The 12,842-nt window shown below is 41.2% G+C and overlaps 1 protein-coding gene across 5 annotated transcripts in view; it reads left to right on the top strand.

Moving 5' to 3' along the window:
• The window catches only part of KIT (KIT proto-oncogene, receptor tyrosine kinase), a 76,535-nt gene that overhangs the window by 18,097 nt on the left and 45,596 nt on the right, over window positions 1-12,842 (top strand). The window contains exon 1 of one of the 5 annotated variants that reach the window (XM_016124289.2): window positions 4,407-5,212. The exons of the other annotated variants lie outside the window; for them this stretch is intronic. The gene's annotated coding sequence lies outside the window, so the exon portion shown is untranslated. Of the gene's footprint in view, window positions 1-4,406; window positions 5,213-12,842 lie in introns of those variants that run through there. 5 annotated transcript variants of the gene reach the window in all.

The following is a 12,842-nucleotide window of genomic DNA, read 5'->3' as shown; positions in this document are numbered from 1 at the left end:
TCCTGGTCTTATGCACTTCTGATCCCAGCTCACATGTTTCCTTTGCAATCTTTTTCGACCCCCCAGGGTAGGTCAGATCAGCTCTCATTGTATAGTGCACTTCATACTCATCACATTGTAATTATATAATTGCATAATTTTTAGTTTATTGCTCAGTGTTGGAGCTAAATATAAATTCCATGTGGGGGAGAGACCTAGCCTGTTCACTGCTGCCCAGAGGCCCAGCACAAAGCAAACATTCAGAAAATATTTTTAGATGGATGAATGAATGGGGGGGGGCAGTCCCATTTTAATCTGTAGGTCATGGGGCTGGTTAATGCGTGCAGTTTTGATAGAGGTGTCACCTAAAGAGTTTTATTTACATGAGCGATTGCCACCACCGCATAATCCTAACACTGGAAAGGCGAGTCCCGAGCACATTGGCAGCAGAATTTCATAACTTGGTTCTAATTTAGGACACCCAGGAGAAGTTCTTGAATATTGCTAATCCAAGGATATGGGAAAGGAGAGAAATCCTCTGATCTCGGAGATATTCGTAAAACGTGGGGCAGAAGCCAGCAGCTGGAGTGGTAAAGGTGGTGCCTGGGAAGTGTCCCCAGGGAATGAGTGTTGTCCTTTCCCCGCTCAGGGCTTCCAAGAAGAATTGCCTGCTTTGCTCACCAAATTAGGGCACCATATTTCTTCCCAGCCACTTCTAAGTCCATTGAATATAAGAGCAGAGATGTACTCTTTTGCCTTATTTTAGTCTGTTTGTCTTGGCTCGGATAAAGCTAGGGTTTTTCATTCCTATTCTAGAAGGCAAAAGCATGGAATTAACCTTCCAGGGGCAACAGCTTCATGGTGGGGGCATTTGTCTCAGGACACGAAGTAAGCCTCACTGATGTTTAATAGAAGAATTGCCAATAGCATACCTGTGTGTAATTTTTAAAAATACATAAATTGAGAGTTGAGGACTCAAAAAATTTTAAAGGTGAAGGTTTCAAGGCCTAGAGGGTAAAGATGCTGACATATTTAGGGAATCTTGCTTTTAATAGAGGAACTGATAATTTGTTGACTAATTTGTCAATTAGTTGAGTTGCTTCTTTTTTTAACATTTGAGGCTACACATACTCTCATACCTATTTTAAACTCCTTTTAGATTAAGTTGATGTAATAAACAGTGAGTTTTGGAACAAAAGACACAAACGCAATTTCTCACTTGCTGTCAGAATAGCTGTAATCTGCTGAGTTGGCCAGGAGTGTTGATAGCATGAATGGCTATCGTTTTATGTTTTGGTGCCTGTGTCCTTTAGTTTATTTATCTTTATCAGATGCCATTTTCCTTCATAACTTCATTCCACATCCCCTCTGCCCTCCTGCCCATCCTGGATCCCAGTGTGGCTCTAATACTTTGTCCGGTACTCTCTTCCTTCATTGTCGTCAAGTACAGTAATTACAGCAATAGGACCATTTATTGAGTGTAAGGTACATAAAGGATTTATAGGTGATATAAGAATCCTGAAATATTTTACTTTCAATTTATACACATCAAAACCAAGATTTGGAGAGGTCAGGTAACTGCCCCCAAAATCTCACGTAGCTTGGGATGGAATTCGTGGTTGTCTGGCTCTAAACCCCACACCTTTTTTTTATTATATTCCTATTGCTTTATCATCATGTCCAATCTCTGAGCTTGACTCTAGACTTTAAAATACTGCTGAATAAAGTTACAAACTTTGCAAGATTGGTACAAAGAACTCAAGGATACCCTTCACCTAGACTCACCGATGGTTAACATTTCGCCACATTTCCTTGGTCTATGTATATACATGTTATCTTATTCTACCATTTTGAGAGTAAGTTGCTAATGTGGCCCCCTGAAGACCTATCCCAAGGAGACTCAGCCTTGCTTTTATGAGACCATTGTGGCCAACCAGAATGAATCCTTTCTTCTGCCCTCTACTGAGTGTGGTCTTCTCCTTTCCTCTAGGTTGGGGCCTTGCTCCTGGGAAGGACACTGAGCTGCTTTTCTCCTCAGTCTTAGTCCCATCCCAGTCCTTTAAATTCAGCTCAGACCCTAAAATCTATCCACTGCCTTCCTGGAAATTGGATCTCTCTACTACCTCTTCTATGGCAAGGAAACAGAAAGGCAAATAAAAAGGGGTTCCCTGTGTCTACCTATCTGTGAAGAGGGGAGAAAGGAGATTCGCCTCAGCTTGTTATCCAGAGCTGCAGCTAAATCATTTTGCCACTTCTAATTCAAGTCTGTCTGCCTGACAGTTATCAATGCTAGTAACCTTTTCTCTGGCAAATGCTTCAGATAAGATTCCTTTTATTATTATTATTATTAATACTTTTGTTTTTACTTCCTTTGGTGTAAACCACCCTTGTGGCTATAAAACGACATTTTGATAGTGGAAACAGATGGGAAAAAGCATTCTGTCTGCTCTGTATATGGAATGGAGGGGAAGGTGCAATTTCCCTTATCTGACAGGTTCATTACAAGCAGGATTTAGAGTGTATTCACTAGTAGAATGTATTGATTTACCCACTATGGTGAGAATTAGCTTAAATATCTATTTAAGCAAAGTATAATTCCCCACATTTTTCAGAGCTAGGAAATCAGGCCTTTTAGAAGTACAGATCATATTTGAAGACAGAGTTTAAAAGTGACTCAGGAAAGCAACCCAAATATTAGGATGGATGGACACACAAATATGTGGTATATACATACAATAGAATATTATTCAGCTTTAAAGAGTAAATTCTGACCCATGCCACAACATGGATGGACCTTGGAGACATTATTCTGAGTTAAATAATAAGTGAGACACGAAAGGACAAATATTGTATAGTTTCACTTAAATGAGCTATCTAGAGTAGTCAAATTCATAGAGACAGAAAGTAGAATGGTGGTTGCCAGGGGCTTGGGCTGGTGGCAGCAGTGGTGGTATGGGAAGTATTTCAAGGGCATAGAGTTACATGTTGGGATGATGAGAAAGTTCTGGAGATGGATAGTGGTGATGGTTGCACAACATTGCGAATGTACTTAATGCCACTCAACTATACAATTAAAAACTCTTAAAATGTTAGATTTATGTTATGGCTGTTTTACCACATGAAAAACGTTTAATGCCTTGTTGGCACATATTCATGTTTGTGTGTGTAAATGTTGACCAGCTAAGTCCCTAACTTTATGGGTATTTCATTTGAGGTCATTAGAATGAGATGCTTCACATATTTTTACTTCTTAAAGTTTTCATTTGCCATTAGTACTATCTCATTTTCCCTCCTGAGCCTGGGAGTTGGCATCTTGAGGAATTCTAAGTTTCCCTGGAGGATGAAATGATAGGGTGATTAGTATTGAAGTATGGCCCACTCTCTGCCACACGTGAAGGCAGTTTTTGCCCTACAGGTCCGGCATAGCCCTCGTCTCTGGGGTGCAGCTGGGAGGGTCTGCCTGGAGGCCAGACGTGCACACACAGGGCTCTCTTATTGGTGTTTGGTAGGTCTTGGGGTTAGGTTAGCCTTTGACTAGCGTGGCTGACTTTGGCCGACCTTGGCCGTGCTCTTCTTGCCCTGTTCCGTTTTACTTTGTTTCCCAGTCTTTCTGTAAGTTAAGGAAGTTAATGTCGAAAGAAGTCAGGCACTCCCCCACTTCCATCCCAGACTTCGCAGATGGTGAGGGTCTTGTTCTGATGTTTATTGGATTCTAATCCTTAGTGCTTCTTATCTGGTTCAGATTTCAGTAAGTGCTTTCCAAAACTCAAAACATGGAAATCTGCATATTTATAACAGGAGCTGTACGGGGCTATTTGGAAAAACCCACTGGAAACGAGAAAGTTCCTCTTTTCTGCTGCAGGGATGGATCCTAATATATTGTGCTTGTCAAATTCAGACCTTATCTGACTCCCCAAAGACTGACTTCATGATGGCAGAGAAAGCTTTCCTGTCTGTACGAATCTTTGGCTGAGATCAAAAGGGGAAGTCCTGCTTCCTCAAATGATGGGTTGTACTTTTCTTGGGATGAATGAGTAGGAAATACATTAAGTAGCCCTATGAAAGCCTGTGCTGCCGGTGATGTGTGCATATCTGGAAGAAGTTTTGCAAAACAATAAGCTGAGAGGGGTCTTTTTTTTTTTTTTCTTCTAGTGTTGAATAATACAAATATCTTCACATTTATCATTCATTTCATAAGACATAGGGGCCAGGGATCAAATTTCCACGTTTAGGCCTTATTCTAGTTCTGTGTTCAAATAGTAGTTTAAAAACAAATAGGTGATTAATAATATTATTTATATTATAAGAGAATCACTGCTGTTCATTCTTGCCACAAATAGTTGAGTACCTTTTATGTCCAGTCACTGGATCTTTATGAGGGGCTTTCTTTATTTTGTCTCTTTTATGGTATAAATATTCTAATGTAGATTTTAAAATTTTAGAGCTTTTGATGATTTTTGATGGCCTCTTTGTAGTTTTATAGAAGGAAAAACAGAGACCTAGAGAATCCAAGTGACTTGCCCAAGATTTAGAATCCAGAACTTTTCTGTGTCCACATTATTACATTTTTTCTTCACATCCTTCACTAATGGCTTAAAAGCAAAACATGCAGTCAATGCACTTTCTCTAAAATGTACGAATGTTAAATATCTTAGCAGACACCAGATAATCACTAATTTTGCTTATCGCCTCCACCCTGAGGAAAGCTTTGACAGATGTCATAATTTTAAAAGGCATTTATTGCAAGTGGGAATCTTTGCTGCCGAGTTGTTTTAGTAAGTTTTCTTAGAAGTACGTAAAACTTTTAATATCTCTTTAATCTTGGGTGTGCTTTTCAAAAGGAAAAGCAGCCTGAGGGCATCTTCTCTTGCCACAAGATGGCATGCTGGGGAGCTGGGAACCAGTTGGAGGAAGGAGTTGAGGGTTCAGTTACAGTGAAGCTCCCGGTTGGGCAATGTTGAGGGGTCTGAGTGGGGGAAATGCTCTATAGCAGAGAACAAGGTCTGCGTGATTTGCTCAGGGATCACAGTCACAGCCAGAAAAGCAGAAAATGCAAATGCTGCAAGAAAGGTATGATCAGCACAGGTGATTTATTAGCACAGGGTTTGTCCATGTGGTTAAGGTAGAAAATAGAGGGGCTGCCTGGGCCCCTGGGAGGAAACCACTCTCAGTAGCAGAGGCAGGAAGGGCCCAAACCACAGATGAATCCACCCAGGCTGAACACCGCAGAAAGGTGAGTGGGCGTGAAGATGGGGTGGGGGTCATGCAGCCCGACCTTGCCTTCCCTGAGAAGGGCACTCCCATTTGTGGTGGGACACCCCATTCGGGCCCCTTGGCGAACCACTCTTCCTCGGATGTTCATGGGAAATGTGGGGCCCACCTGTGGTACCACTCACTGGCTCTTTTGTGCCACTGATATTTTCCTGAAAGACTAGACCCAAAGAAAGAGGAGCTTAAAATGGTGTTTAAGCCCTGCCCTTGGTTCCTTTGAGCCCAGTGAATTCATGCATCTTATGGGCATATTCATCAGCCCCTGAAGTCTGCTCAGCAGCCTTCTCTGCTAGTCACTTCTCTGTCCCTGCCTCTCATTCTTTCCTTCTTCATTGTTCTCCCGACAGCCTGCCTCTGTAGATATCCATCCCCTAGCTCCTCATCTGAGTGCCGTGAGAGCACCCATGTCTTTCATTCCAGTATTAGCCACGGCCTCCCTTGCGTACTTACTCCAAGAGTCTTTCCTCCTCCTTCTCTCCCTCCTCTCGACTGACTCTTTGGTCGCTGTTCCCCAACAGCATCTGCAGTCAAGCTCCTGTTCTCCCACATCCCATGGCTGCAATACCATCAGAGGTTCTGCTGTGATTGGCACGGGATGGGGCTGGGAGGTTAGCGATTCTAGTGTGCAGGCAGGGCTGCGAATGAGTGATATCAGTTACATGACTCTTCCGCCTCACTACTGTCAGTGACCAGTCCTGTGTGCTGAAAACTTCGGGGCTAGTTCTCTGTCATTCCTGCTGCCCTGTGTGCTGGCACATCTTTGGAGATTCTGTTGACCACCTAGAAGGCCCTCTGCATCATCTAGTCTGGGATTTCCTGGTTCTCCTCTACAGTGAGTCATTGCCATATCTACTTTACCTCAGCCACCTTGGTCTTGTCATTTTCTTCTCTGCTTTTTATTCCTTATTCTTTATACTCTCTATTCCCTCCCCAGACATCCCTTGTTACCACCCCACAACCACTTTGTGTGCTTGTATGTCTGTGGTCCTTACCTCCCCTGTACCCCCCACCCTTACTCCCCAATTTCCAGGACTTTCCAACTGCTATTCACTGGTCTAAATGCCTTTAAGTTAGTGTTTCCTCGTTCATCCTAGTGACACCCCATCTCCCCATTACATAAGCCCAAACCAGGATGTCTTCTCTCCTCCTCCTCGCTTCTTCACCGCCCAGATTCAGCCCATCCCGAGGCCAGTAAACACTCATCTCTTTTTTCATTCCTCACCACCTCTGTTTGATGCTGCCATCAGCATTTGTCTGGGTCTAGTAGTCCTAGTTGTACTATGTCTAGTTCTGTTCTGTCAGTACTCTCCTTCACTGCTCCCAAAAGGTCCCCCCAAAATACATTAATAGCTCCCCACCAGAGTACGCTCACCCGCTTACCATGACAGAGGAGGTGTTACAGTAGTCCTTCCCTCAGTCCCACTCTGGCCTCACACCTGGGTGCTGTAGCAATTCTGAATGATATTGTGACTCCTCAGCATGCACCTTACTAGTTCTATGATATTTGCTCCTGTGGTCCCCCATCTAATAGGCCTTTCTCCCCCTCTGCCCTGCAGCTTGGCCAGGTCACACACATACTTTAATTTGAGCTCTAGGAATCTTTTTCTGACCCCTCTTTTTGCCCACAACCTCTATTGCTCTTTCTGCCTATGCTTGCTTCATTGTGTGCTAATTATCTGTGCCCCTTTCGTCCCACTGCCTGGGAGCCCCTGCTAATATTTCTGGTCCCCAGCTCCACCTAGACCAAATGGTAGCTGCTCAATTACCATTTCATCAATAAAGACATGGGTCGGTACTTTCATCTCTCTTTGCCACTGCTAACTAAAGTTCCAGCTTTATTTCTCTGTCCTTCATTCCCTTCTGTCAATTACTTGTAATCTTTAGAACAACATTGAAATATACTTAAGGAGCTGCATTTTTAAAAACTGTGCTGCAGTGAAGTCTTTGTTATTTTATGATTTTTAAACTGACTTTTAAATGGCTGATCATTTTACAATGGTCTATTGCTATTGCTTGAAACTGTAAACTATCTCAAATATTGAAACAGATTTTTTGTGTAATCACTAAATATTCTGTACCTAATGTAGTTCTGAGATCTGGCACGCAGAAAGAAAATTTCTTTCCTTTTGAAAAGCTAACTACAAATTTATTTCATACCAAGGAATTGTTTTTTTCAGGCCCTGAACTTGGGAGTAGTGCAGTGGAGGACTTAACATTAAGAGACAATAAGGAAATCATGTCAATTACTTATTATTTACCTCATGTTACAATTGGAGTTCTACCCAGATAAGTTATTTAATCTCTGTATTGCAAGGTTAAAGATATACCTGAACTCTTCCTTTCTCAGAATCCTTGGGAAATAGCAGGATTATGAACCTGGATTTATGTGATTTAGGACTATTCACAAACTTGGCCATGGAGGTACCTTTAAAGGTGGAAGGTAGTAGGCATTTAGATCTAAGTTTGGGAGTATGTAGTTGTGAGGTAGTTCAATTTCTTTGAAACCTCATGGTTCCCCTCACTCCATACATTTGATTTTACTTTCTATTTTACTATGTATGATATAAAATTATGTTTAAAATGATTTGTCACTGAGTAAAATCAACCTTAAGAAAACTAGTTAGGAAACACCCTAGATCAGAGAGGCACTACTCTGTTGAATGATGTTCCAAAATATCTTCCCCTGTCCTGCATCCCCGCATTTCCTGTAGGTTGTCATTCCTTCATGGTGCACTTATTAAACATGTCTGTATTCCTGGTGCTCTGTGAGTCTTTGCGGCTAGGTATTTACAGACTTTGCTTTGGATTCTAAGAGCTCACAATTTGGGGGATGGGGTAGGGTCCTCACAGGGTGAGCTTTTCCCGAATCACCGTGCACCTTTGCCCTCTGAGGACTTTGCATCTCCCTTCCTTGATTGCATATCCGAGCATGACACATGCAAACACATAAAGTCTTCTTCACTCAACTCTCACGGCCCCTCCCCCTGGAACACTTTATGGTCCTTTCAGGAAGAATAATAGCTTCTCCCTTTGAGTCCTGGGACATTTGTCAACTTTCAATATTTTTATTTCATTTGCATTGGATTTGTTTCCTGCACAAGGCTGAGTTCCCCACCAGCATCTAGTTCACTACTATATGATAATTATGCAATAGGCGCTTGTCGAAATGACTTTTTAATGGTTATGGTGGCCTGGACCTCACTGCAGTAGAATGGGGTGGAGACCATCCTGGACCCTCCCCGCATGACTGACTGCTTTTGTGTGGGTGATCCAGAGTGGATTTGCAGTCTCCCTGCCACTGGGAAAGAACATTTTTTAGGACTTGAGTGGTTTTCACTGAGCTCATACTTCCCCTCTCTCTAGTTTTATTCTATTTCCAGTATCATCTACTTGTTTTTGAAACCTCATGGGTGTTGTGGGCAATTACTAGGATCCTTCCATCTTGCTTTTCATTGTTTATTCCTATGGGGATATAAAAGTATGTCAGAAACAGTAGGATATACAAATCATTAGCTTTTTTATTACGAATTGTGGTTAAACAGTATGTGAACCAAAGAGTAGTTCAGCTACAATGGTGTTTTCAGCTTCAGCTTAGTCAGTTTTTCCTGCCCTACTTCCCCAAAACTAAAGTAGGCCCCTCCGTGTGGGTTTTCTTCCCCACCGTTATTTTGCCTGGTTCCTTATATTTGTGTCCAAAGGAGAAAAGGTTTTGAAATGACTTTTTTATTTTAACCTCAGCTGTAGATCCAGTCTTTGCAGTTTTAGATGTTTGTGAAGGGTACAGAGACCTTGTAATTGTTGAGACTCTAGATTGCAATAATGATTGACGTGGTCCAACCACTACCGAAGCACCCGTGTTCAAGCAGGTCACTCCTGCTTACACAACTCGTTGAGAACCTTCTGCAGAAGCCCAGTTTGGACTTTCAATTAGTCTTTTAATCAACAGAGTATGAAACACACAGGCATACCTCAAATACTTTATTTTTGCTTAAAAAAAGGGAGCTGGACAGCTGCGTTCTTTTTGATGGAGAAGCCAAACCTTTCCTTGAGTTTTGGTTGATTTTGAGTTTGGGTTGACTGACACAAGTTCACAGAGGAGTTCTGAGCTGTCGCCCTTACTACACACTATATCCTAAATGCAAGGTCTGCAATTTTTAATTTTAGTTTCCTTACCTGTAGTGCCTATGAGACAGTGGGAATGCAAACTTCCCCCACTGTGTTTGTGAATCGGGGGCCTCCTCCAGTCTTCTAATGTTTTATCCACATTTAATTAACAGATGACTTTTTTTAGTTGAGCCACCCCTATAATGTGTTTCTGAGTTATCAGAGGATCTCCCCCAGTACATACACTCATCGATTTTCATAATATGTACTTAATTTACATGTAATACAGCATCAAGTCCAATGTCCATGAATAGGTTTGAGTATAAAACCTAATGACTCAGGTGGTGTGAGGAGAAAAGCAATGATGTATGAGAGAAGAGACTAATAGCCTTGAGCATTCAAAGCCTCCTGGGTAGTAGGAGCCAGTGTGGTTTAAAACTTCTAGGTGATTCAGCCCGGAGGGTTAAAAAGAGCTTCTACTAAGAATGCCTACTTTGTATTAGGGGGTAGAGAAATGGGAATGAAGATGCTATTCACACCTTCAGTTGCAACTGTGTGGAACAAATAAAAATAATGACAACAATTAATGTTTTTAAATGACATGATTTAAAACAAAGTTGAGGGGCTCGTTGAGGCTAATACCAGAAGTCAGAGTGGTCAGATGAGAAAGAGTTAGGATAGCTAAGAAAGTCTGAAGCTTCACTTGGGCCTTGACGAATTGCTGATTTTTTAAATTTAAGTCTTCTTTTAAATTATGGTAAACTATACATAACATGAAAAGTACCATTTAAGTGTCCTCGTCAGTGCCATTAAGTACATTCATAGTGTTGTACAACCATCACCACTGTACATTCCAGAACATTTTTTTAAATTCCAAACAGAAATGCTGTACCCATTAAACAGTAACTCTATTCTTCCCTCCCCCAGTCCTTAGTAACTTCTGTTCCCTGAATAGCCTATTCCAGGTACCTCATAGTTATCCTTTTGTGTCTGGCTTATTTCACTTAGCATAATTGCAAAGTTCATTCATGTTGTAGAATATGTCAGAATTTCTTTCCTTTTTATGGCTGAATAATATTCTAGTGTATGTATATACCTCATTTAGTTTATTCATTCATACTTGGGTTGTTTCTACCTCTTGGCTGTTGTGAATAATGCTGCTTATAAGTGTGGGTGTACCACATACGTGTTTGTGTTCCTGCTTTCGGTTCTTTTGGGTATGGTTGAATTTTATATTTTCGAAAGAGGTTACGGAGGGTATGGTGGCATTTATCTTGAACTCGTTAAAATCTTGGGTTATTGAGGCTTCGTAAGTGCCCTTGTCCTCCCTAGTTTATGCTCTGTGAGTACAAGGATTGTCTTCTAGGTGCAACACTTAGCAGGGTACGTGGGATAAACATTTGCTGAATAGTTCCTGGAGTTCCTAGCCAGGAGCCATCATTGACTCTAGTATCTGGTCCCCAGAATGTTATGTTTGCTGTCTTTTTTTTTTTTTTCCCCCTTGGCTCATAAATTAACATGTGTTCAGGGGATAGAAAACAACTGTTAATATTAGCCTTAGCCAAACATAATTAGTGAAGTACATTTTCTAATGCAAAGAATCCTGATGTAGATAAAACTCAATTCAACAAACATGTGTTGAGAATTTGCTATGTACCAGACATATTTCAAAATGTGTAGTTTCAGGGCAATTTCAAAGCTCAGTTAGAATACTTTATTGGTATTGATTTTTAAATATAATAAAGGCAGGTATATGTGTATATACATACACCTTTTAGCATTAATCTAGTCTTTTTTTTTTATTGTGAAAACATTATAACAACGTTCAAGATAGTTTGGAAAAAAGAAAATAAATAATACCTACAGTCCCACTCTAATATAAGTTCTGTTTTCATTTATAATGTGACTTTGAGGGTTGAACTTATAATTTATTTTGAAAATAAAACCCTGAATGCTTCTGATGGTAATAATTTTAAAAATTTATCTTTTAAAACTCTAGTAGTAAAGCATAAACTAATGAACTGAAATTTGGAGGCTCCTTTTTTGTAGGGTAGCCATAGTAGTTTTAGTGGGTAAATTAACCCTCCTTTTTCTTAGTGCATTCAACAAAATTGACATCCAACCTCTTTTTGAGGATAGGACATCTGTTATAGGGCTAGATGTTTAGGAACCTGTCCTTCCTTCAGTCTTTTATATGTTTAGGGATTGAAGGGAATGTTTTTATGACTACACTAGGGGAAAAAATATAATTTAGGATTCTTACTCTGAGGGCTCGAAGACCTTAGAGGAGGTAGAGGAGAGGTAACATTTAGATGAAGACCACCATCGAGCATCATTATAAGCCACACGGTTGCTGGGGTTGGACATGTTGGTGAGATTTTGTGAGGACAGGTGACTGTAACCTGGAGTGGTTCGGGAACAACATCCATGAAGACTGGGCTGGGCTTTCCACATGGCAAGGAGGTGAATTGGTGGAGTTAGTGTGTCCTGGAGACATGGGCAGAAAAATGAGTTCACCAAGGAATGAAGAATGTTTGCAGGATCCTTAGCCAACCTAAAGGTATTTCTTATTGGAGAAGCAGGTCGGGTCCAGAGAGAATAGCTAGAAATGAATCCCATGAAAGTGTTATACCTGATATCAGGGCGAACTGCTGCTGCTTCTGTTAGTTTCTTGAGGCTGGGAGTGAAGTTATTGAGAAGGTGGTGCTTTAGGCTGATGGAGCTCAGGGTTATGAATAGGGTGAGTTGGGGGTGGGGTGAGTGGAGGCTGAAGGCATGGACCCCTTTTAGGAGACAATGTTATCTCTATGCTAAGTGGCAAATGGCTGGAGTGGGGCAGCAGGAGTAGAAAGGCAGACAACAGAGTGTGGCAGAGGTTCCACAGGAAAGATTGCTAGAATTTGCTACCGAGGAGGGAGAAGTCAGACAGGAGCGTTTGGGAAATGATGGAACCATTCACATCTACAGGAAGTGAGTAAGTCAGGACTGATGGGAGGTGTGATAAGAAGTTGTTTTTGAAAATATGTGTCTAATATTTTTATGTGTTTTCTGTGTGCCCAAGCATTGTTCTGAGTGTCTTATGAAATAGCTGCTGTTATGTCCCTACTTTACAGACGAGGAAACCGAGGCAGAGATGATTAGTTACTGCCTAAGGGTTGCACACTTATTAAGTGGCAGAGCCGGGATGCAAATAGAGACAACTTTAAGTCAAGAGTCAAGCTTCCACCTACTATGCTTTACTGCTTCTCTATAATAGCTAGCATTTAAAAACTGCCCAGAGCTATGTTATGCTCCTTTCATGTATTTACTGCGTTTGATTCTTATAAGAACTCTGTGAGATAAAGGTATTTTTATTATAATTTTTCAGATGTGGAAACTTGGACACAGAGAGGTCGAATGGCCTGCCTTAAGTCACACAGCTAGGCCTTACCTACGCTGGTGTGATAAGTGTGTGGAAGTCAGCAATATTTGTTCTGGATTGCAGTATC

The sequence above is a fragment of the Rousettus aegyptiacus genome, unplaced genomic scaffold, assembly GCF_014176215.1.
Source record: "Rousettus aegyptiacus isolate mRouAeg1 unplaced genomic scaffold, mRouAeg1.p scaffold_m13_p_10, whole genome shotgun sequence".
Classification (NCBI taxonomy): Eukaryota; Metazoa; Chordata; class Mammalia; order Chiroptera; family Pteropodidae; genus Rousettus; species Rousettus aegyptiacus.
Note: the sequence above shows the minus strand (reverse complement) of the source record. Positions and strands in the feature narration are given on the sequence as shown.